Raw genomic sequence first — 19343 nt, forward strand, 5'->3', positions numbered from 1 at the left:
CACAGGACAGACAGGCAGTGGGGAGCACTTATGGGTAGATGTGGGTGTGCTTATGCTGATAAAGATGTAGTTTACTGTCAGTAAAAAACATTACACATGCAATATAAATCAGTTTATCTCCTCACACAAAACGTCACCCGTGTTGAAAAGTTAGCGAGGCTTGGCCGGCCGCACGATCAAGCCGCGATGATGATCTGGTTGTATGGTTAACAATGTGTAAAGTGTAATCAAAGGGACCAGTCAGGGTTTGCAGACAGAGCTGCGAAACATATGGCACAACAGCATGGCGCATTTCAGCTGCACAGCTCTCCACAGCCGTAAAAATTCAAACGGCAATATGGTTTGCTGCGAGTAGTGTGTGGCATTTTACAAGAGCTGTTGCACCACCTCAGCCTGAAGTGTCCCATGTGACACTCAGAAAGAAAGGGGGGGAAAAAAGAAAAAGGAAGAAGAACGGGTTGTTTTTTCTCAGTAGTGAAAAACTGAGAGGTCATTAAATTAGTCACATGGGGAAAACAAAAGAGGGGAAGAGGAAAACATATAATATCTTCCACAGTTAGTGCAATAGCAATTCAACTTATTTACAGTCTGTCATTACCTGTCCATATATATTAGTTTTCATCGTCCATGGAGGAGTTCTCTGTTCATGTGTTGGATTAAAACTGTCATTATCAGGGCTACACAGGAAATGATGCACTGTTGTAATCCTGCATTACTGATTTTACTGTTATCTCGTGACTAACAGTCTCTCTGTTCACTGAGTTGAATTAAGATACTGGCACTTGTTCACATCAAGCGTGTTCAACTGGCAAATCATGAGCTGTTTTTTTATTGTGAAGCACTCACTGGAGGCCAAGCTGAGCTGAAATGATTTTTGACTGAGTTCTTCATTAAAACAACATGAGTTTGATACAGTTGCTCTTAATGTGGTGCGTCTGAAATACTAGCAGCTCAACAAGTGTTTGCTGTTGGACTGAACTTCACAGGAAGAGGTGGTGAAGCTCAGAGTGGGCTGTTATGCTGCTGTCGGCTTGGCAGCGTCTTATTCAACCTAACTCGTGGCTAATTTGAAAAATGGGCAAAGAGACACCTGTGCAGTCTGGTTCATGGCAAGGATACATTCACCCACCTGTCACTCCAAGTGGCCATACTCTCAAACAAACATGTTAACATGTTTTTTTTTTACCATGGAGGTCTATGGGCATTGATTTAGTGGTCATTCTGGCACTTCGAAATTGATTGGCTTTAAATTGAAACCCCAAAGATTATTGCATAACTGTCACCAAACAAGCCTCAATGGAGATGTTAAATGACATAACATTAAGAGTAGAGGTCGACCGATAGTGGATTTTTAAAGGCCGATATAATAACGATAGTTTGGAGCAGGAAAAAGCCGATAGCCGATTAATCAGCCGATACCCCCCCCCCCCCGAAAAAATTCAACACTGTTGGAAATTCACAATCTCTGACTTTATTAGCAGCAACTGCTTTACTGAACAGCTAATAAATATCCAAATGTATAAAATCGCAAAGTGAACATCAAACTCAAAGTACTAAATACCAAAATAAATATATAAATCTTGAACTGGATATAAAAGTAATAAATACCGAAATAAATAAATCTGCATAACTGAACATCAGTCTCAATGTAATAAACACCTAAATGGATATACTGAACATCAGTCTAAACACCTGTTCTTTATCACTACTAAAGAATGTTTTTTTTTTTTAATTAGGCTATCTTTTTTAAAAGAATAAATTCGGAATTCATTTCCAAATATAGCCTAGCTAACCCACTGCAGCAACAGTAAAGTTTCCAACAGCAAAGTGACTATAACCTCCATAATATCTGGGGGGGGGGGGGGGGAATCGAGGGGGGGGGGGGCTGGTTTGTCTCATCCAGCGGCTAAAGTTTACAAGAAATTGCCAAATTTTAAGATTCATGGCAAACTAAGATTAACAGACTACACAGAGACAGCTTTCTTTTAGCGTGTTTTTAACGAGCTGTTAATTGTTAAGCACGTGTGGTTGCGTAAAACTTGCGGTGGAAATGTCGCTGTTTATGCTGAAATATGATGCACGTTTATGCTTGTTGAACAGGTGGTACTTATTGCCTCCACCAAGGAGGTTATGTCTGTTCACTTTCAACTTAAATACACTTACAGTGACGCGTGTCGTCGTCTCCACCTCCTTCTCCTCTCTCCCTCTCTCTGCTGCCGCTGCGCTGCTCACGCACCGTCTCTCTCTCTCCCCCCCTCCCTCTCTCTCTCCCCCCCCCTCCCTCCCCCATGCGCGCTGTGTGTGCAGAGCAGCCCCGCCCCTCAGTGATCAGAGAGACAGAGAGCAGCAGGCCATGGAAGGAGCAGTTCACGGCGCTGCGAGGGGAAAAAAAAAAAAAAAAAAAAAAAAACAGCCATCGGCCACTATCGGGGTCATTTTCCGTTAATTACGATAGTTTGTAAAACGTCCTATCGGGGCCGATTAATCCGCCAAACCGATGAATCGGTCGACCTCTAATTAAGAGGAACAGATGCGTTATATCATCAAATTTTTGAAGGAAAGAGCTTTGATTCATCTATCACAATAAGTTAACCTTCATGGTTTTTTTTATTATTATTATTTTCTTTTATGATGAGCCTGCTACCCACAGTTATAAGCCATGTTTATCTTATTATGGACGGATGGATCAACATTTCTAGTTCAGTTTTGCCAGGTCCAAACTTGTGCAGAGCACTTTGTGAAGAAGGATGAAGGACAGGACCATCAATGACACCGTCAGAGTTGGGCCTCGGGACAAGAGGCATGAAAAGGAAAGGTTACTGACAGTAAATTAACATTCAGCAAAGAAAGGCAATTGGTTGCGGATTGCCAATATCTAATAAAGGCTGTAACAAGCAGATAAGAGTGCAAATACAAAAAGTACTGCAAAAATGCAACTGCCCTTGGGTACATTTTATTCAGCCACTGCAAACAAAGATGGACCCTTTGTTCAGATGATATCTTGCCGAATGTATGCAAAAAAAAACATTAGTGCACTTCACCTTGAATCAGCAGCTCATGAGTCATTATCTGCACATTGCGTTCTCAGAGCTGTGGCTTGGTCTCATCTCTGTAAAAAATGTATTTGAGTTTACTCAGGGGAGGTTATTGAAAGTGGCAGTGATGGCCCTTTCGATTCCAGGCGCGTTTCAAGGAAAAAAAAAAAAAGCATAGGTGGAACCATTCTTCCTGTGTACTTTCTTTTTTTTCCTCTCTCAATGTGGCGATTACAGTTGAGTACAAAATGAGATGACTGCCACTCACAGTGATTTTTACATATTCCTTGAAAACCCAATCTGCCCTAAGAAGTAAGGAGTAGCTGGAGACAAGCTGGAATGAGCTACGGCACCACTGACAGATTGTGGGGATCAACCCGGAGATGTAGGGATTCACTTGAGGGTGTGAATCAGTCATAATTAATTTAGAAGTGCACAAAAATTAATCCACCCGAGAGTGCCAGAACTGTTTTCTGTGTAGTTTCCCCAGCCACCTGCTGGCTGCCTTATGATAGACGAAAACCTTTAGTAAACAAGCGTCACGAAATGGCAGAGTAAGGCGTATTGAACATTGCTCTGTCTCTTCCTTGCCATCTTCTCGGCAAAGTAATTAGATGCTGGGATGCAAAAAAAAAGAGAGAGAGAAAGAAACACCATGGCAATGTATCTGCAGGCACCTGCTCTGCTTGATGAATATCCTGCACATAAGAGCCCATTAAAGCTGGTGATACATAACAGTTCTGTCAAAGCTCACTTCAGAAGCAGTGTGTGTGTGTGTGTGTGTGTGTGTGTATGTCAGGCGACTGTGACTACCTTCAGGAAATTCATGCTTTTGTAACATCAGGTTACGGCTATGACGAGGAACACAGTGATGACACTGACAGCCTATAGCGTTTTGGTGTTGGTCACCCTCTAATTACAGACTTGGGTGCAGTGGATCAACACTAAAACTCAAAGCTCAGTTTGTGAATACACACACACACACACACAAACACACATTACTGCTTCCAAGTATGCAGCTCTGTGTGGTATGTAACATATTTCCTCTGTGCATTGTGCACTCAACAGCACAAACCAATACACTGCACACAAGCACACACACGAAGTACAAGGCATAAAAATAACTCTATCTTATTTTATGGCACTGAACTCTTTTTATTAGTTGTATTATTTTCCAAAAGGCCATTCTGAAGCAGTTTTAGAAAGCCAGACAGCATAAATATATTTGCATCATTGAGAAAAGTTCAACTGTCTGTCAGCCAACAAAAAAAGATGAATGTTTCAATCAAGCATTGCAACTAGAATTATAAAAAATTATGAATATAATTTGTTTCCTGAACCCTGGTCTTCACATATTACTGCAAAAACTTTCATTTTATTTCTGAATGTGCATGATTTTTGCACATTTAAAAAAGGTGTTCAGACTAAATTCAGTTACTGTACATTACAGAAGCTAATTTGATGTGAATCGCTTGCCTTCCTTAGTTATTCTTTTTATTTTTTACTTTAAATAAAATGAGTGCTCCATCAAACATCAGCGTTCTCTACAGTCACATGCTGAGGGTGTAAATCACGCAGGAAAAGCAAAGCACAGGCCACATTTCACTGCCATTAATGTGGGTTGCAGATGTGGGTGTAATTACGTCCATTGTTCATTTTCTTTGCTACAAATGAAAACAGAGTGCGATCTGGTGACTGAGCTCAAAGGTGTCACCTTTTGTGGTCTGACAAAGAAACAGATGATGGATGAATTGTTTCAGAATTAGTCCCATAGACTCTGTTCAGTGATCATAGACGAGAATGAGGAGACAATGCGTCCTGCGCTGCAGCTTCACCAGAGACATGATTAATGATAATACACTATCCTGTCATCTGAGCTCTCAACATAAACAGGCTGCAACTGAAGGGACGGAGGCCCAGGCTTTTGATTTATTATTATTATTTCTTTTTTTAAAGCAGTCTTGATGCACATTTTTTTTCTCCGATGCACTTGAGTGTGACTTAAGCTGATCTCACCTGCTCAACCCAAACTAAAGGATAACAAACTGCTTTTTTTTTTTTTTTTTTTTTTTCAATGAATTAAACCTAACAGGCTCAGTGTGAATGTACCATCCGGTGATGACAATGTGCCATGAAGACATGTTTCATTCACGCCACGGATGTAGCAGTAATGTTTTCATAGTATGATTTAGATTAGAGCTTAAAATGATTAGAATGTGTAGTTACTCAATTCACCAGCCATTATTTTAATGACTGCAAACTACTTTCAGGAAGTCCTCATGCCCTGTCTGTTACACGACACACAAAGACACATGTGCTTGCAAAGCACACACAAACACACTCCCCCCCTCCTCTCTCTCAGTGGGAAGACAGGACACCAATCACATTAATTGGTTCCTTGGGGAAATATAAAACCCCAAGAAGCAAGTCTGCAAAGTCCAAGCCACTCAAAGTCCCCCAAATAGGAAGAGTATATTTTAAATCGTGAGCTGTCAATCGATCAAATTGCGGCTGTTTTATACAGCAGCGCTGATATGTCGTGTTTTGCTGTGAGCTTACATCACTTGTTTGGATAATTATATTAGATTTCAGTGCAGTTACAAACAGCGTTAGAAGATGCAGCTGATTAGATCCCTGGTTGGTAATGCAGCGTGATTAGGCAGTTTGCCGTTTCCTTCCAATTATGAAATTTAAAACCAGCAGCTTTTAAAGATGACAGATGCTGTCTGAATGAAGCCACTCCCACTCGTGCCACACTGAAGGCAAATACCTTTCATCAGACAGGCAGAAAGTACTTGGAGGGCGATGCTAGGTGCCAAAAGTGGTGATAATCAATACGAGGGGCTCCTCCTCCTCCCTATGAATGTTAAATGCCTCCAGTGTGAGTGCTCGTCTGCAGCTACAGCAGCACAGTCATGTTACACAGAGGAAATTAACATGTTCGATGATTCTGCAAAAACACGGAGCACTAAATATGTTTTCATCTCTTCCTCAGTATTGGCAGCGTGCAACACAGTGGCTCTGTTTGACCCTCGGTATTTCTATCCTGCACTCTGCTTTCAGCTTTTCCTCCGCCTCTGCATGGCAAAAATGTCAAAGACCTGCAAATACTCTTCAGTGGCATTCCTCTTTTATATGTATTTATATATATTATATTATATTCCTAACACAAGGAGAACAAATCTCTTACTGGAGACTTTAATCTGGTTTGTTTACTCATCTCTCCATAAGAATATCATATGAATATACGTATAATATATGCTGTTGAATGCTTCCTTTAATTCCCACAACATGACAGCACAATTGTAAACAGTCACACTGTTTGTCCAATTTCATTGTCTGTGTCTCCAAAATGACTCATTTAACCAATTGATATGTTTTTGTGTGTGTGTGTGTTGCTGTTATAGAGAGGCCATTTGTCAGTCATCGTCCATTTAAACCAAACTTTTTTGGTTTGTTTGATTCGAAATTTCCGCCCGCTGCTAATGGTCTGCAAAATATTACTCGCTTTTACAAAATCGTAGCTTTGAATTGCTAAGAGAAAAAGACTAGATAAAATGTTGTTTTTTTTTTTTTTAACTGCAGCAATAACAGACATCAGAATTGTCCTTTCACTGTTTAAAACAAACTTAAAGACTTCTGCCACTCAGAGTCAACTGACAGTTTTGCTGGATAATGTCTCTTCTTACTTGGAGCATTGATTGAGGAGCCGTTTGGCCGTGCACTCAATTGCCCCTCGCCGGCTGAACAAACATTTCTTTAAGAGTACAATCATCTGAAGTGAAAGCCATGAAGACAAGGAGCAATCAGACGATCAGCCCAGGACTCATCTGCACTTTGATGCTGTGTGAAGGTCATCCCTTAATCTTCCCTCACATGGCAGACGACCACATTGTCGTCGTATAAACATCTGATGGATGATTTGACCGGGCCGATTGCTTCCCAGTGAGCCGGCTCTATAGACGCCATACAGAGGACGTACTGCAATGCTCCTGAGTGCCATGTGCAGCCCCCCCACAAACATCCAGCTGACCCAAATAACAAGGTTACCTTGGTCACATCAGAGAGCGTTCTCCTGATCATAGAAATCTATGGACCTCTCTGACTGGATTTATGACTTACTATAACGCTGTTAACATTCTGTGGATGGTTATTCTTACCACTTCTCTTTGAAAGCAATCCGAAAAGAAGCTTTCTCCAGACCTGGTTTGAAATATATATATATATATGTATTTATATATAGCTGAAGTTACCTATAGAAAATGTATATCTCCTGAAAACTTAAAAAAAAAATAGCATTTTTGTTTTCTTTACATTGTTTTATGCTAGCTTGTTTGCTGCTACACTTCAAGTTCTTCTGCTTTGCTTGAGTACTTCAGTTTAATGCCATCTCATTACTGTAAGTTTAAAATTTTCTGACAAATTTACCATCAACGTCCCATTTTCATTTTCAAAGTAAAATATGAAAATATGAAAGTTAGATTTGACTCCTACAGCTATGAGAGTAAAAATGTTAATTGTCGGTAATAATATATACTATATAATGCCATGAAAATGATGGAACATGAGAGTACAACACTAATATGGGCCATTTCTGGGGCATTAAATATTTTTTACATTTTGATCTTCACCTTTAATAAGTTATTATTTTCTACTGTATACAGGCCTTGTACTCGTAATGGTATTTTCACAGTTCAGTATTGATGCGTACATATCTCTCTTTTTCCAAAACAAAAGCGTCAGAAACTACTGTATGTGGCATGTACATTTAATTCTTATTTTGAATGAAGAATAATTTGACATAATTGATTGCGAGTGATTATTTCCACTTCCTGCAGTAACAGCCTCTTGACTCAGTGTGCGGCTGTTCTAACAGACGGCTTTTATCTCACAACAATCCCAGCATCTGTTTTACTATTGAAGTTCTGCGGCTCTGCCTTCAGAAAGACGGCAGGGAAACAAAACTTAAACTCCCCACTTTAGCTTGTGAACAATTCTGTTATTATGGGATTATCAAAACTCCAGTGAATGAAGTTTTGAGCAAAGCAGCAGCAGCAGCACACCAATCCTCAGTACTTCAACTCAGAATCTTACAATTTCACAAAGAGAGGATTCACAAAGTCAAGCCGCTCCGGATAAGAGGGTGCTTGTTCAAAGACAGGCTGAGAAGGGCAGGGTGTAAATAATAGGGTGACTTGACTCATCAATAATTTTATCAGCCATATGTCCCGCCTTTGCAACCTGCAGACGACCTTGTTTGTTGTATAGTGGGGATCAAAGGTGAGTTTTGTGGGGGAAATAATTAAGTAGATCGTCTTTTGATCGCTATTGACTTCCCTAGTGTGCAAGCTGCCAGAATACCTCTACAGCTCCACTTAAAAGCCTTTAAGCACTTCTGTCAAAACGGTGTACGGCTTTTAAGTTTTTGCCCACCCAGCAGCTTCTCTTACCTAAGCACATGTGTCTTGTCATGATTAAAGAGCGCAACATGTTCCTCGGTGAGTCCGTGCTACAGCTCTGCACAGACTGGAACAGAGTTTGTTCATTTTCAATCAGTAATACTGGTTAAATCTACAGATTGTCAGTGAGAAAGTGAGGAAAGGACATTGTTACCATAGAAACTGCTTCCAAACTTGGAGCAAAACACACTAGCATCTACTTATACTAAAAGTGTGCCAGTATTCACACCATTTAGCAGGCCACAGTGTACCATAACACTCATACTGGAGAGCGTCGCTGCATACTTGACTTACTGTTCGCTGACACTGTCAGACAGCTTTAATATGATGCAAATTATTCAAAGAGTGTGATCTGCTGAAGTCTTCTGGAGGCCTTGGTCTAAGTGTTTCACAAAATGACTTGCATAAGAGACCTTGAAACAACCAACATGATAAATTAATTAAGGCTCAGTGTTTGTAAAGAACCCCACTGTGTTACCTGTGTTTCCACTTTTGTTACTGATTAAACAATGCAGTTATGTTTTTAAAAAGAAACGTGTCCTTTACAGAGAAGATTGATTGCAGAGCAACAACGCGAGGCGGCACACTGGACTTTCAAAGCAATAACTGAACTGAGCCACATCAACTGGAAAAAATTGCTATGTTTGGTCTGCCCAGAGCAATGAAGTCAGTGTTGTGCTGTGCCAAGTTTTGAGAGTGCTGTTACCAAATACTACAGATCATGATTCAGATCGGATGCAAGACCTTTCTTGGCAGCTTCCTTGCTGCTGCTTACAGCAGCAAATCAGAAACATATCAATATTTACCTGGATATCTGCCATGTTCAGAGCCGATGTCTCTTAACAACGGCCAGATGAATAACATCTTGTGAATATAGCTTGTTTCTCCCAGCAGCTGATGAAACTGGAGCCGAACATCATTGTGGAAGGAAATAGTTTTGCGAACGTGCTTTTTAAATGATTATTATAAAGGCCGACAGCTGGCGAGAAAAGTGGCCCGTCCCCAGCTGCAGCGCATCAATCTGACGCTCCACCTGTTGTCTCTTCACTCACGCCCTCCATTGCTCATTAAACAGCGCTGCCTTTCAGGCCGAATCAGCTCAGCCTGGTGATCACCCACTGTGAGACCAGAGCAGAGAGAGAGAGAGAGAAGGGATCTGGGGTGCCAGATTGTCAGGCCTGTGAGGTGTTATTCCTCAAATAAATATGGAGATTATGTGTAAAGCCTGTGCACCAATTATGCTTTCCGTCTTCTTCAGTAAAAACCACTTGGAATTCTGCGCAAAGCGATGCATACAAGGGGGAAAAATGTACAGTTTGTGCCTCTTTGATTTGATGAATACATGTAATATAAAATGAACAGGGGCTGGAGACAAGCTTTCAGTGGATTCCTGTCTGTACAAACCTGAAAACCCTGGAAACGCATTTGTGCCAAAAATGAAAGCCTTTTGCCACAATAAGTGTTTTGTGTTTGAGGACAGACTCTGTCCTCTCCCATGGGCATATAAAGCCAATTTCACACACATATTCTCCCCTCAGTCTTTGTGTGCACCTCTTCAACGATCAAGGTGCCACTCCATATGGTACCTTGATAAAATAAAATATTCTATGATTTTTATCCCAGGTTGCTGCTAAGAAGTGGGTTTATTTCAGCTGGTGTTCAAGGCGCATGTCTCCGAAGAAGGAATTGGCTAGTCATCCTGCCTGAGCCTGTAAAACCTTTTTACTGTGTGTGCTAGAACACTGAATATTCAATAGACTTTACCGCACATTGGGTCATTGCATATTCAAACATGTGCCATGTTTTTCTGGCTCCTAGACAAGCTCTTTGGTTGATGTGTCTGGGGTTAAGGACAGCCAAGACACAGATCTCTGCAAATATGTACATGACTGTTTACATGTCAGTAATTCAATTATAAAAAATGTCCACGTTCCAATGCGGAGCGGAGCAGAGCGGTTTCTCTGCACAGTTTGACTCAATAATTGCATGCAGATTGTAAGACAAAGGAAACACTGAATGTCTGACCTGGCTATTATCACTGTGAGTGTTGCCAAACCTGAGCTCCTCTAAGCCAGCAGGGATGTCCAGCTGCCTGACCTCACCTAAAAACACCAGCATGAGCATGTTAACCTATGAAAATCAGCAAAAACAGGATTCAAAATCACTACTTGAGGCAACTTGCAGCCATGTCAGTGTTAGAAGTAACCTCAGTGTCCTCTGCAATTCAACATAACATCCCTGTCTGTCTAATAGCAGTAATATTGACGGCGGTAACACTGATCAAAAGCTGAGGAAGAAACCGGTGGAAGCAAATTATTACCATCCGCCAGTTTTTGATTGGTAATTTGCAGCAGCTAAATAATAATAGAGGTGTACTCTGTGTTAGCAATTTCAGCAAATTGATTTCTACCCTTCCACGAGATGAGTTAGGTCTGCTGTTAAGGCATGTTTTCAGGAGACAGACTGCACAAACACAGTTCAGGTGTTGGTGGAGAGATGAATGCAAAATAGCACAGCTGCTTAAATAAACCAGGAGACGGGGGCAAAAAAAAAAGAGCATAGAAAAGGTGCAATGGATAGATTGGATGTCCAAATGTAAAGAGACGGCATGTGGCTGTCATCACTTAAATGTGCTGGATAAACACTGAGAATGTGGAATGCAAATGTTAGCATGCAATTCAAACTGTACAGCGTTCATTGCTGGAGATGGATTGTTGAAAAAGGCCAGTAGTTGGTCAGTAAGTGGCTTTAAAAAAAAAGAAAAAAAAAACTAAAGTTGGATGCTCTCCATAACCTGTCTGGATTTAGATTCTGCCCACCCACTTTAGGCAGAATACAGGTGCCAATAATCTTCACATTTACAACCAGCTTCCAAAACTGCTGGCAAAGGGGGAAAAAACAACCGTGTTTGTATCTGTCTCATATTGTTTATAGTGAGATTTCCGTGTCTTTTTAATAACAAATCAGGTTGAATTGAGAAAGCTTCATCATATACAATCCATGGACCAAACCTGGATTCAGAAACTGACTACAGCTCCAGTGAGAAGCTTCAGAGAGGAGATGGAAAACTTCACTGTGATGTGTTTTGCTTCTTAAAAATCACAAAGATTTCTTGTTATACTGTTAGTGGCCCTGAGAGATCACCATCAGCTTCAAAAGCTGCAAAAGACTTGCAAATAAATAAACAAACACTGCAAATTAAGAAACATCAATTTGACAACACATGACTTGCAAAAAAAAAACACAACGGAAGTGTTTCCATGGGGCACTAAAATATGATGAACCTGGCTTGTTCAATACCCAATTGTGACTTTAGAAGTTAAAAGCACTGAATAACACGTCCCAGCACAATCTTTTTTTTCCTGCCTTGATTCTGATAGTGAGAGTGAGAGATAATGATATGTTGCAGAGAGCCACAGGTTGCATACCAACCTGCACTGCTGCAGTTAAGATTACAACTTCATGGGAGAAAACTAGGTTATTTCCTGACAGTGTAAGAAGACTATTTACGTGTATGAAAAGCACAATAACACAATGAAAGAAAATTCAGGAAGTCACAACAGGTGCTCTATAGGAGCTACATACCACATGCTGCTGATGTGTGGACATGTTGAGGATTCTACTGGCGTATATATGCTTTGGTGGTGTGTGAAGTGTGTTCCCAGTTGCGCTAATGCATGTCTGAGTCAAAGTTTAAATCACAGTCCACTTAAGCCCATGTAGCTCAACCTATTCTTTGCCATAGTGGAAGATAAGTGATCATTACAGGTTCTCACCTCTGTATATTTGCTCGTTGAGTGATTGACTAGAATATTACAGTTGAATCAAGAGACTGAGAGAGATTGTCACTGTTTTGTATGTGAGTACGTGTTTGGAAAACCAATTCAAGGTCCATGGTGAACCACAAGCAGGTAGTCGACTAAACCTGTAGTCTGCAGTAACACAGGAAAAAGGAATCTCGTAAATGACCACTTTAGTTTCTTAAATTGCAGGCTTTTGGGGACTTAAGCCTTCATTTACATGTTGCTAATTACAGTTCAGTACAGAAAGATGAAAAAACTGAGTGGCTCCCTAGTGGTTTAAAGTACTATTCAGAGAGTGTGTGGTGTCAGGGCATGGAAATAACCTGCAAATGAAAGGTGGAGCAGGGTGCTCACCTCATTATACAACATATCCAGATCTTGGCTCCCTTGCTCTATATGAAGATTTATATCAGTGAAATATACTGGATAAAATGCAGTCCATGCATGCATGGAACAGGCAGGAAATATGTACTGTAGTAGTGCTCATAAACAATCAAAGAGAAGCCTGCTGTTTTCCCTCTTCTTCTCGGCTCAGAGCTGGAACCTCTTGTCACCGATTTGATGCAGAGAGAGAAGAACCTTATGACCTGGGAGTGATGAATACCAGGACATGTGTTCTGCCTCCAGAGGACATCTCGCTATGGGAACAGACTATAAGTAGATGGTGTCAGAGAGAGGAAAAATCCCTAAAAGCAGACATACAGTACATAATATAGCACAGCGCTGTAGATTTGCTCACCTCCGGGGAATGTGTGTGTGTTTAAAGCAATATCAGTAAAAGATGTCTGCTCGGATCCGTAGCCAGCTGGGCTTCAGCTAATAGTTTTACAGCATGATGTTCTACAGTCTGACTGTAAGTGCCGCGCATATACTGTAACTCCCCGAACCATTAAAATAGACGAACACCACTCGGGCTCTTCAACAGGCGCAGAGTGCTTCATGGGGTGCTGCTGGATGAACTGCAGGAATAAGCCTGAGCAGTGAAAATTACTACAGTATATATTGTATGTTTTATTTGAGGACAGGGCCTCTCATGAGGACCAGAGTGCCTATTAGCCCTGTGGGTGTGCCCGCTCAGACTTCAGCTCTAGCCGCCTCCAGCTCAGTCCCTCTGTCAATTCCTCCATGTTGTGCCTCCAGTCCTTCCTCCGGGGACGTTTTCAAAGAGCTACATCTGTTGTCACAGTGATGCTTGTCTTAACATGATGATAAACTTGTTATGAGTGGGGTTTTTCTACAAATTATGAAGAGATTTTTTAAATTTTTTTAAATGTTGCACATCAAACTGAACAATTGAATTATAATATGAGTATTCATGATAATTTGAGCCGAACAACTAAACAAATTCATGTGGGAGCTAAAAGGGTCTTTGCATAAATCAAGGCTGATTTCAACTTTACGACACTAATTGCATATTTAGTAAATTATCTTATATTATCATTAATTGAATTGAAAAGAATAAACATGGTCCTGGAAATGTGTCCAGACAACCCCCCCCCTCCACCCCCAACACTGCATGTAATGCCAGAAAAAGGGGGGGTGGGGGGCTTTATTATAATTACGTTAATTGCGCATAAAAAAGGTTGAAATTTCAATTTAGTTTTCTTTGATAGTCTTTGAAGATACGAGCGTGATTAAAAAGTATAATCCATTTTCACTGGCGTATAAATCCACATCAGAGGGAGTGGATATGACCATGAGGAGTCCACACTGTGAATGCGGGGCTCTGCATCCTGTTATTAGAGGTTCAGGCTTGACTAACTGTATCCTTTTCTGTCTAATCTGATTTGCACAGTTAAATGCTTATGTGTGGTGTTATGTGCCTGTGTCACTGTAGTTTTAATTAAAACTATTAGGTCCTTCACTTTTCATTATTCCTGCTGTTAAAGGATTTTCTGATCTGCTCTGATGATAAATATATATAAATGTAAAGACTGGAGAGACTGAGAACGGCAATGTACTTTTAATAATTACAAACCGTACGGTACCACGCAGCATTACTTATTTTGGTTTGTTCTTATGTTCAGGCTATGATTTCTTGGTCACAGTTCCAACTGCTGCTGCTCCAGTCTTCTTCAGGAGAGCTACGTGCTGTTTCTGTGACATCTGCTGTGATTTGTCACAGGAGCGACACTTAAAACTGTCAAGGTATGACCAAGACATCACAGCCTGAACATAAGAACATACCAAAATAAGTCAAAAGAAGGCTAAAAGACTGTATTTGGATTATGACGCATGCAACTAACTTCAATAATATGTCACACTCTTGAATGCAACTCTGTCTAAGTCACAGCACTATAATAAGACTTCTGTGCAAAGTGGACTCATTTATGGGGTCAAGTTACAAAACACATATAATTCAAAGCATATTTATCCTTCTACATTCATTACCACTCTATGTGAAAAGAGAAAAAAAAAAGTGTGGAGATGTTCATAAATCTTTAATGTGAACAGTGTTCAAAGCGATGACACTGCGCAGCTTCCATCATACAAAGAGCACAGGATGTTTCAGTCGTTAAAAATGAAATATAGACTAAAGAATGTCGTTCACTGGTGGCCGGCGTGTACATCAAAGCTTTTAAAAGTTTTTTTGTGTGTGTGTGTGTGGCTGAATACATCAGTGGGGAAAAGGCCAGGCTGATTCACTGTAGCTGGGTTTGTGCGGGCAATCTTGGCTGTCGTCCCTGCAGCTCAGACCGCAGCCAGGGATTCAACTGAGGCGGGGGCTCCGGAGTTTAAAAGGCCCGTGAATGAGAGAGGGAGAGAGACATTTGAACTTTGGATGCCATTCTAGTTGATTGATTAAAAGTTAAGCTTTCTGTCAAAATGAACTCTGTGATACAAAGTGACTTTGACCTCTTGTCCCAGCTCTCATCAAAAGTTTTCTTTCTTTTTTTTTTACCCAGAAACATTCACAACACTCCAAAGTGCACAAACTGTACATTACAGCCTTTACATCTACAGTAGTATAGACCTCAAGAAAATCCTCCCCCACCAAGTCCAAGTGTTTTCCCTGTCGACAAGTTGTAAAAGAGGGCTGAAGAGGTCGGTTAGCCTCTCTTTCGTTCTACTAAATATAGAAACCGACTCCTGCAAACGGACTTACTGGGATTAAAGGGTCTGTTTGCTCTGTAAAGAAAAGCTTAAAGATGCAGCTTCCCATGTTTTTCATGCTCTTATGATAATGTAGCGTTACAGAGGTTAAGGCAGCGTTTTGATCATTTCAGTGTTTACATGTTTTTCATCAATTTATTATGAAGTAATTAAAGGCATCCGTAATCCCTGTGAAAGGAACTATAATAAGATTAAGCATTTTTGTTATACTATCTTGAGCTCATTACAACCCTCAATTTCGCATAATCTGTTTAACTATCAAATCATTAATCTGCTTAAAAATGCAGCTGGTATCGTCCGCATAGTTATTTTTTATTCTGCTATCATCGGTATTATGTTTAATTTAATGTTTTCTCCCACCAAATACTCAAATTTGACTTCCGGATCTTTCCCTAACAAAATAACAGACCATCCTTCTTCCAAGTATTAGGCTAGTCTGTGTAAAAGCCCCACTGGCTTTTCTGGGCTGTAGCCTGAGCTGCCCTGCCATGATTCATTTGCATTTATATGCATCACAAACCATGCAAGGCCCCGACCACATGGGGCTTCCCGGTGACCCGGTGTTGTGCCATCATGTAGCCACGTTGTCCTCAGTCTGAGGGGCCTTCGTCACATGTCATGCCCTGTTCTCCCCCACCACATGTTATTTGTCACTCTCTACTGTGAACTGACAAATGAAGGCACAAAATATCATGAAATAATAATCACACTTAAATAATACAATTTATATTACAGCAGTTTTCATGCAGATTTTTTTTTCTCCCCCAGTACCACAGGCCTTCCTGTTATCATGCTGTATCCAGTAATTACTCTCAGTTGAGCTGGAGCTTTAAACTTTTCGCCGGCTACATATGAATGAGATCATCCACTTATACAGGGATACACAGCCAGAGCTGGGAAAAGCTGTGCAAAACACTCTGCTGGTTTTGAAGGAAACACAAACCATGTTGTTGTTTAAGACGCAACACATTGATTTGTATTGTTGCTGCTGCCTTAAACCTCCCGGGAGATAAATCCCTGAAATTAAAAGCACAACTACATACAGTGCAAAATCAAACAAGAGGTTCCGCATTTCTCCTGCATGTGAATGTTTTTTTTTTTTTTTCCTTATTTATGAACAACACATTATAATGTGATGCAATGTTCATTTTCCATGAGTCTTTATGAATGAATTTATTTATGCTCATAGGGAAATAGCATGCAAAGTATATTTTATGCATGGTGCAACATCTCAGCTCAGCTTTCTCTGTACGTGTAGCTCAAAACAATACACTTTGTAATATTATTCAGTGCATACACAAGACTGCTGCTGTCTGCAGAAGATTTATCTGGATTTACATCTTACTCCAGTTCACATTCACAAAATATCATTGTATCCCCCCCACATACTGTTTTCATTTTGTTTTTGTTTTTTTCATTCAGCGCATGGATTTTTCTAAGTGTGAACTGGCTGTATTGGTTTTTAGCAACAGTGAAGTATGAGAAAACAGACTCTTGTGGAATTACATAACAACTCCTCTCACAAAACTGGAGGGATGCCAATGGCAGCTTTGAGGAACCAGCTAGACTGGGCCACTCTTCTCTTTTTAATGTGCTCTGGATACACAGCCATGAGCCACCACACTTCCCCTGCTAGCCTATACACACCCACCCACCTCCTCTTCCTTTTTTATATATTGTCCTCTGGGTTTGGCCTCTATGTCACGCAGTGTCTGACTCTACCCCAAAACACCAGCATTAGTTTTAAATGGGAAAGTGGGAGGACCACTCACCTTTTAATATTGTTTTTATTGACTCAGACTGTTGAAGAGCACAGAGCGAGAGAGACTTGGAGAGGAAACAGATACAGAGGTGTCAGGGAATACGGGTGGTACTTTGTGTTCTGAGGCAATGCAGTGTTGTACTGAACTGCTGAAATCTATAATGCACAAGTACTGATTTCTGATAGCGGTGCATATCAATGCAAACCAACAAATGCACATATTTTATATAAAATAATCAAATCAAAGAACAATGCAATTTGCACATTGCAATCCATGTGAACTATCAACCTACAGCAACACTTCTTGACTTCTTCTCAGAGCCATAACTACTAGATACAGTATGATGCACCTTTACATTCAGTGTGAATCACCTCAAATGTCAGTTAGAAATCACGTAGAACAAAGTTTTCTTCAGTATTAAAGTAACCCAGTGATCCATGCAAACAGCTAATTGAATATACTCCGGTTAATGGTGCCAGTTTCCTGAAACATAGATAACTCGTTGAATCCACTGAACTTGACATTTTACATCCCGTTAATGCTCCTATGGGTCCAATCAAAGAGAGAAGGGGAAAATAATAACTTACATAGTCAATTACGTTTCCAAAAACACGAGCAGTATCACTCACAACATACAAACTCATGGGCTGCCAGACTTATTCTGAAATCAATGACACACACAGCATGTCTGGCTAACACGTGTAGTGACTTTGCAAAAAGACGGGCAGTTAAGGAGAAGAAAAACATGATGCCATTGAAAGTCGGTAAATAAAACATTTTTATTCCTCTCAGCTCTCCTGTCATATGAACACAGCAATATTTACATACGAAGGGAGTCAAGCCAGTCAGAGAAGGACAAATATCTTATCGTGAATTTCAAGTTTTACTTCTACCGTTGCATTACCGTTCTGCTGAATTGTTCCTTAGCTTTAAAATATGTGTTCATCCGGACATGTATTAGAACTGCCAAGCACTTTGATTGCATGCAGTGTAGCAACCAAGGCCACACAAATGCCCTGCCACTCCTGCGAGCTGTAAGCTATCCCATGCACTCCTCTGAATTACCTGTCAGCATCGATTACAGAGAGTCAGTGTGGATGGGATCTTGGATTTTCTCTCTCTCAGAATTAAGATAAGCTCCTGCCTGCCTGTTTGAGATGCCCCTTGTTGACCCACCTGTGGAGTGTGATGTGAGATGTGTGTTCCTCCGCTGTGACCACATTATCCTCCAGCTACACGCACACACACTCACACACACAGACACACAATCGCACGCACTCACAGCGAGCTGGCAGCACTCACTGTCCTCATCTGTTCATTTCTCCCTATCGCCCCTGTCCCTCGCCTCTCCTCTCACCTTTGTTTTCAGACCTTGTTTTTCTTTTCCCTTCTCTAACCCCTCTTGCTAAGCTATCTGTCTGCTCCTATTCAACCTCATCTCTCTCGCCACACCTCGTTGACAGCGAATTCCAAAGCGAATGTCCCATTTCGGCTGCTATCCAAGCAGAAACAAAACATTCTGCTCATTTAGTTTGTGAAATTGGAAATATATAAATTTAAATAGGCCGTTTCCCAAAGGTTATGGTGCACAGGAGTATCCCCCCATCCCTTATGAATACGATTGATGTCTACTTGGATGTAAAATATTTCTTTTTATCTGTTAAAATTGACTTCATGCGTTCCTTTTTCATATCTAAAAACACTCTGTTGATTCATGATGTGGCTGTTACAGTAAATGTTAGTAGTATAGTTTAAAACCTAGTCCAGCTGTAATTATATGAATTTAAATCTTAAAATATAAGGTTAGTTATTGGTTTTCCCAAGAAATTTAAAGATAGTCTATGTCAAAGTAACAATAATTGCACAAAGATCATATGGATGGTTGTACAGATAAAAAAAAAATCATGTTTGTGCTCTCATTGTCCTGCAGAACATTTGACAACAGGATTTGTTTATACCCTCCAAAATCATTACAAATCACTGCTGGAAAAATCTAACTTTTTGCCGATATGGTGCGGTGCTTCCCACAGGTTGACAATTCACTCGCGGTGGTGAGTGGCACGACGTGTGATCGATGTGCATGCAGAGATTCATGCAGTTCAGAGGGGGAGAGTGTAATGTAGGTTAGTTTTTGTAGCTACAATTCGCAGGTGTCCCCTAAACGCCTCA

At 40.6% G+C, this 19343-nt stretch overlaps 1 protein-coding gene across 1 annotated transcript in view; it reads left to right on the top strand.

The window, feature by feature from the left end:
- Nucleotides 1-19343, top strand: part of nudt1 (nudix (nucleoside diphosphate linked moiety X)-type motif 1) — a 423902-nt gene that overhangs the window by 244917 nt on the left and 159642 nt on the right. The window lies entirely within an intron of this gene.

Source organism: Trachurus trachurus, assembly GCF_905171665.1.
Source record: "Trachurus trachurus genome assembly, chromosome: 8".
NCBI classification, from domain to species: domain Eukaryota; kingdom Metazoa; phylum Chordata; class Actinopteri; order Carangiformes; family Carangidae; genus Trachurus; species Trachurus trachurus.